Raw genomic sequence first — 7794 nt, forward strand, 5'->3', positions numbered from 1 at the left:
ACCATTTACATTTCGGGACTTGAATATTAACCAAGTATTAGTGATATTGTTATTATAAGTGCTAACGCAGACAAATTATTGTGTGCCTGTGTGCCTATGTTCACATCATCGAGTGGTCTGCTGTTTCATCGCTTCCCTGCTCTAGGAAGTTTATTGTAGATCATAAATCATGCCTCTCACATACCTGCCAACTACTCCGGTTTTCCCGTAATTAGTACGGTTTTCATCAACCTATTCCGGGTTACGGTTGCAGTGATAAAAAATACGTTTTTTCATTAATTAAAAAAATATTTTTAAAAAAAAGTTTTATTCACGAAATCGCGTAACAACAATGACAATCGACACTGCTTCCCGTAACTTCCTATCGAGCCATTCCGAATGCCATGCGCGAGGCTATTTATCATACCAAAGACCATAAAAAATGGGACCCATTACCTCCCTGCTTGGCACTCAGCATCAAGGGTTGGAATTGGGGGTTAAATCACCAAAAATGATTCCCAGGCGCGGCACCGCTGCTGCTCACTGCGCCCCTCACATCCCAGGGGGTGATCAAAGGGGATGGGTCAAATGCAGAGGACAAATTTCACCACACCTTGTGTGTGTGTGACAATCATTGCTACTTTAACTTTAACTTTAACTTTAACTTTATAGCACCGCTGCCAAGCACGAGGCACCAGTTGCCATTGTTTCCAAACGAGCGAACGATCATGGAATCAGCCGGAGAAAAATCGCAAACGAGTCTTAAACCGAAAAGAAAACTGCAGTCATTCCGTGAAGAATATTCAAAAGCCTATCCGGGAATAATTATCCGTTCCAAAAAGGGTGAAAACTACGCGAATTGCACCTTGTGCAGACAAGATTTTTCGATCGGACACGGAGGAATTAGCGATGTAAAAGACCACGTTGGGACAAAAAAACACAAGTCTAATGCCGTTGCTAGCGATACAAGTGGAAAACTTTCAACGTTTTTCGGATTTTAGCCACAAAAAGGTAATGACACCAATGTTATCTATTGGAATTGTTTAGTACTGTTATACTGTTAAAAGTGTTTATACTATTTATGCTTTCAAGTCCAAGTTGAAGAAATCTTGTTAAATGTTGACAGCATAACTACCAAAATACAGAAGTATGTCCTTAATATTTTTGCAGTGCTATTTCTGTTGAAAAGTTCAAATGATTACATTAGAGATGTGATGTGCCACTTTTCAAGTGTCTGATGGCTTCAATTAATTTTCATTAATTTTTCATATTTTGAATTATTTTGAAAGGCTTACAAAAAAACTACATTTGAATTGTAATTCCATGCTATTGACAGGACTATTAATTTTAATGAAGTTAGCTTACCATGTTTACAGTATGATAATTGTGATAGAAATGTGAATTTTAGGCACAGAATATGTTTTACAATTGAACAAGGCAGTAGATTATACAAGCTTGGACAGAAAGTTAATAATGACACCAATTTCTTTTTTAATGGAATTGTTTAGTACTGTTTTACCATTTGTTTACTGTAAAAAGTGTTTATACTGTTTATACTTTCAATTAACAAATTGAAGTCTTGTGAAAGGTTGACAGGATAACTGGCATTAACTGTCAAAATAATTTCAAACTATTGAAGTTAGCTTACAGAATAAACATGTCAATCAACCCATATGATTTTTGCTGTAATATTTTTGTTTTGAAAAGTCACTGTGACTGATAGAAAAGTGATGGTTTTAGCAACATTTTAACCTGTCTGAATGCTAATAATCATTTTGCGTCGGGGGGCGAAGCCTGAACCCCCCACCAGGACTTTGTCCTGGACCTACCGGGGCCTGCGGCCCCTGGACCCTGGCTACTAGGTTTTTCTGATTTCAAAAGTTGGCAGGTATGGCTGGATAAGTAGCAAGACTTGACATGAATGATTTTTACATGAATGTAGGAACCAGAATATTAATAACAGAAAGAAACAACCCGGCCTTTTGTGTGAATGAGCGTAAATGGGGGAGGGAGGTTTTTTGGTTGGGGCACTATTTGTAAGTGTATCTTGTGTTTTTTATGTGATTTGATAAAAAAATTTTTTTTTAAATATATAGTTTTTTTATTTGCTTTTTTTAATCCACGGACCGGTGTGGTACCACTGTTTTAGGTCATAAAAACAATAATTTTTTTCATATAGTCGCATTATGTACGGATTAAGGTTCACGTCCCAAAAAAGTAACGTGTGCAGTTTTATTTTTATTTATTTGAAAAAAAAACATGTCTTTGACACAAAACGTTGACAAAGCACGGCTGTTGTTGAACAGCCACTTGTAGTCCAAACGCAGACTCGGTAAAAGACTACAACTCCCAACTCTTCAAGAACACACTGTTGTTGAACAGCCACTTGTAGTACAAAGGCAGACTCAGTAAAAGGACTACAACTCCCAACTCTTTAAGGACTACAACTCCCAACTCTTGAAGGACTACAACTCCCAACTCTTCAAAGACACACTGTTGTTGAACAGCCACTTGTAGTCCAAAATCAGACTCGCTAAAAGGACTACAACTCCCAACTCTTCAAGGACACACACTGTTGTTGAACAGCCACTTGTAGTCCTAAATCAGACTCGCTAAAAGGACTACAACTCCCAAGTCTTTAAGGACTACAACTCCCAACTCTTTAAGGACTACAACTCCCAACTCTTCAAGGACACACACTGTTGTTGAACAGGCACTTGTAGTCCAAAGGCAGACTCGCTAAAAGGACTACAACTCCCAACTCTTCAAGGACACACACTGTTGTTGAACAGCCACTTGTAGTCCAAAATCAGACTCGCTAAAAGGACTACAACTCCCAACTCTTCAAGGACACACACTGTTGTTGAACAGCCACTTGTAGTCCAAAGGCAGACTCAGTAAAAGGACTACAACTCCCAACTCTTTAAGGACTACAACTCCCAACTCTTCAAGGACACACACTGTTGTTGAATAGGCACTTGTAGTCCAAAGGCAGACTCGCTAAAAGGACTACAACTCCCAACTCTTCAAGGACACACACTGTTGTTGAACAGCCACTTGTAGTCCAAAGGCAGACTCAGTAAAAGGACTACAACTCCCAACTCTTTAAGGACTACAACTCCCAACTCTTCAAGGACACACACTGTTGTTGAATAGGCACTTGTAGTCCAAAGGCAGACTCGCTAAAAGGACTACAACTCCCAACTCTTCAAGGACACACACTGTTGTTGAACAGCCACTTGTAGTCCAAAATCAGACTCGCTAAAAGGACTACAACTCCCAAGTCTTTAAGGACTACAACTCCCAACTCTTTAAGGACTACAACTCCCAACTCTTCAAGGACACACACTGTTGTTGAACAGGCACTTGTAGTCCAAAGGCAGACTCGCTAAAAGGACTACAACTCCCAAGTCTTTAAGGACTACAACTCCCAACTCTTTAAGGACTACAACTCCCAACTCTTCAAGGACACACACTGTTGTTGAACAGCCACTTGTAGTCCAAAGGCAGACTCAGTAAAAGGACTACAACTCCCAACTCTTTAAGGACTACAACTCCCAACTCTTGAAGGACTACAACTCCCAACACTTGTAGTCCAAAGACAGACTCGCTAAAAGGACTACAACTCCCAACTCTTCAAGGACAAACACTGTTGTTGAACAGCCACTTGTAGTCCAAAGGCAGACTCGCTAAAAGGACTACAACTCCCAACTCTTCAAGGACTACAAATCCCAACTCTTCTAGTACTACAATTCCCAACTCTTCAAGGACACACACTGTTGTTGAACAGCCACTTGTAGTCCAAAAGGCAGACTCGCTAAAGGACTACAACTCTCAACTCTTCAAGGACACACACTGTTACTCCCTCCGAGGTCTTAATCAAGGCTCAAGTTGTTCGTTTTTCTCAAACAGACATTTATTTTCAGCCACGCCTTCTCCTCGTCACAACGATGCCAACACAATGCCAAAATAATGCCGTCAGAACTAATAAATAAGAGAAACAGAACTTACAATTAGTCTGACATCCAATAACTTAAAACACATTGATTTCACATACCAGAGGTGTGGACTCGAGTCACATGACTTGGACTCGAGTCAGACTCGAGTCATGAATTTGATGACTTTAGACTCGACTTGACAAAATGTAAAAAGACTTGCAACTCGACTTAGACTTTAACATCAATGACTTGTGACTTCACTTGGACTTGAGCCTTTTGAATTGACATGACTTGACATGACTTGCTACTTTCCCCAAAACCCAAAGATGAAAAAGTTATTCGGGAGCGCCCCGTATTTTTCATTGTGTACTTGTCTATCAGCGTTGCGTGTGTCAGCTGGTGTGCTCTCAGTACAACAGCCAATCAAATTAGATCTACTTTGTTTTCATCACACAGCATTCATCCAATCAAATTGCAGGACAACCAACGAAGAAGACATGTCCAAACCACACGCCAGTGAACAAAAAATGATACCTAAAATAATTTTGTTTGGGTATAAAAATCACGAGGTGGTCAACACAAAACGGTTTGCAGTATGCAACACATGCGGTTCGAAAATGACTGATGGAGAGGCAACAACTTCCAACTTCGTCCGGCATTTGAAGTTGCACAAAGAACGGTAAGTTTTGAATGTAAGATAACGTTTATTGGCTAAGTAACGTGACTTTTATTTGCTGTGTAGTTAAATCAGTGAGGCTGTAAACTCACTGCTAACGTTATAACGTTATTGCAAACACGGGAATCTGTTGCAGTTCACTACCTTATTCATACTTTTGTTCAGTGATTTTTTTAAGCAGGGTTACGTTAGTCAATATATCACACGTAACGTTAGACGGCGGTCAGCAGCACCGCGTATTTTAGCCACCTAAAAAAAGACAAAAATAGTCAAATAAAGGTCAGTTAAAATGTATACTATATTATGAATATGTGTACCGTTTTAGCTAGCTTTCTGACATACTGTTGGTTGTTTACCTCAGTGGTCCCCAACCACCGGGCCACGGCCCGGTACTGGTCCGTGGATCGATTGGTATCGGGCCGCACAAGAATTTTTTTTCTTTTTTTAATTAAATCAACATAAAAAACACAAGATACACTTACAAGTAGTGCACCAACCCAAAACAACTCTCTCCCCCCTTTTGTTCTGGGCATTGAACATGAAGACTCTTCCTTCACTGTTCCGAGTGGCCATGAGAGTCTTGGCAGTGCCTGCCTCCAGTGCTCCAGTGGAGCGAGTCTTCAGCCAGGGTGGCATCATACTACGCCCCCATCGTGCACAAATGACTGACAGACTCTTGGCTAATTTGGTCTTTTACAAATGCAATGCAGCATAGGGCCCTGACATATAAAAAGTACAACTTTTTTGTTATGTTCACGTATATGTCATGTTTTTTCAATGTTAACACTTTTGTACAAATAAGTACATTTGCACTTTATTTTTCAATGTGTTTGTTCTGTAAAGGAATGAGTTAATGTTTAAAATGACTGGTTAATAGTGCTATTATAAAGTGCAATGTCAGCACAATTTTCTTTCCTGCAATTTAAAATGCACTTGTTTTAATAAATAAATACAGCGTTTGAAAAGCATACACAATCTGTGTTAATATATTAGTCTGTGGTTAAAAGGACTTGAAAGGACTCGAAACTCAAAATGCAGGACTTAGGACTTGACTTGAGACTTTCCAGTCTTGACTTTGGACTTGACTCGGGGCTTGCCTGTCTTGACTCGGGACTTGACTCGGACTTGAAGGCAAAGACTTGAGACTTACTTGTGACTTGCAAAACAATGACTTGGTCCCACCTCTGTCACATACATATCAGAAAGAATCATACCTCATTGGCCTCACAAACTCCGAGGGAATAAAGTTTCTTTCCAAGCCGAGACTCTATTAACCTCTTCCATTTGCTGTCTCATGCTGCTTCCCTTTTTTCCGTCACATATTAATTGTCCCCCCAACAATGTGACCAAACCGGAACAAAAAATATGTTCCTCTCCAATTTACATGAGTTTTGTAACAAAAATAAAGTTAACTTATACTTGCATGAAATTACCAAAGAAAATACATTTTTAATCACATTAAATGTAAATATGAACTTATATTTATACATTGTATTTATTTACTCTAACCAACTATGAAATTATATAACATATATACAATGTGCTTCTGTCAGCAGCTACACACACTGTTGTTGAACAGCCACTTGTAGTCCAAAGGCAGACTCGCTAAAAGGACTACAACTCCCAAGTCTTTAAGGACTACAACTCCCAACTCTTCAAGGACACACACTGTTGTTGAACAGCCACTTGTAGTCCAAAAGGCAGACTCGCTAAAAGGACTACAACTCCCAAGTCTTTAAGGACTACAACTCCCAACTCTTTAAGGACTACAACTCCCAACTCTTCAAGGACACACACTGTTGTTGAACAGCCACTTGTAGTCCAAAATCAGACTCGCTAAAAGGACTACAACTCCCAACTCTTCAAGGACACACACTGTTGTTGAACAGCCACTTGTAGTCCAAAGGCAGACTCGGTAAAGGACTACAACTCCCAACTCTTTAAGGACTACAAATCCCAACTCTGCTAGTACTACAATTCCCAACTCTTCAAGGACACACACTGTTGTTGAACAGCCACTTGTAGTCCAAAGGCAGACTCGGTAAAAGGACTACAACTCCCAACTCTTCAAGGACACACACTGTTGTTGAACAGTCACTTGTAGTCCAAAGGCAGACTCGCTAAAAGGACTACAACTCCCAAGTCTTTAAGGACTACAACTCCCAACTCTTCAAGGACACACACTGTTGTTGAACAGCCACTTGTAGTCCAAAATCAGACTCGCTAAAAGGACTACAACTCCCAACTCTTCAAGGACACACTGTTGTTGAACAGCCACTTGTAGTCCAAAGGCAGACTCGCTAAAAGGACTACAACTCCCAACTCTTCAAGGACACACACTGTTGTTGAACAGCCACTTGTAGTCCAAAAGGCAGACTCGCTAAAAGGACTACAACTCCCAAGTCTTTAAGGACTACAACTCCCAACTCTTCAAGGACACACACTGTTGTTGAACAGCCACTTGTAGTCCAAAATCAGACTCGCTAAAAGGACTACAACTCCCAAGTCTTTAAGGACTACAATTTCCAACTCTTCAAGGACACACACTGTTGTTGAACAGCCACTTGTAGTCCAATGGCAGACTCGGTAAAGGACTACAACTCCCAACTCTTTAAGGACTACAAATCCCAACTCTGCTAGTACTACAATTCCCAACTCTTCAAGGACACACACTGTTGTTGAACAGCCACTTGTAGTCCAAAGGCAGACTCGGTAAAAGGACTACAACTCCCAACTCTTCAAGGACACACTGTTGTTGAACAGCCACTTGTAGTCCAAACGCAGACTCGGTAAAAGGACTACAACTCCCAACTCTTTAAGGACACACACTGTTGTTGAACAGTCACTTGTAGTCCAAAGGCAGACTCGCTAAAAGGACTACAACTCCCAAGTCTTTAAGGACTACAACTCCCAACTCTTCAAGGACACACACTGTTGTTGAACAGCCACTTGTAGTCCAAAGGCAGACTCGCTAAAAGGACTACAACTCCCAACTCTTCAAGGACACACACTGTTGTTGAACAGCCACTTGTAGTCTAAACTCGCTAAAAGGACTACAACTCCCAACTCTTCAAGGACACACACTGTTGTTGAACAGCCACTTGTAGTCCAAAGGCAGACTCGGTAAAAAGGACTACAACTCTCAACTCTATAAGGACTACAACTCCCAACTCTTTAAGGACTACAACTCCCAACTCTTCA

This window comes from Nerophis lumbriciformis, linkage group LG36, assembly GCF_033978685.3.
Source record: "Nerophis lumbriciformis linkage group LG36, RoL_Nlum_v2.1, whole genome shotgun sequence".
NCBI lineage: Eukaryota > Metazoa > Chordata > Actinopteri > Syngnathiformes > Syngnathidae > Nerophis > Nerophis lumbriciformis.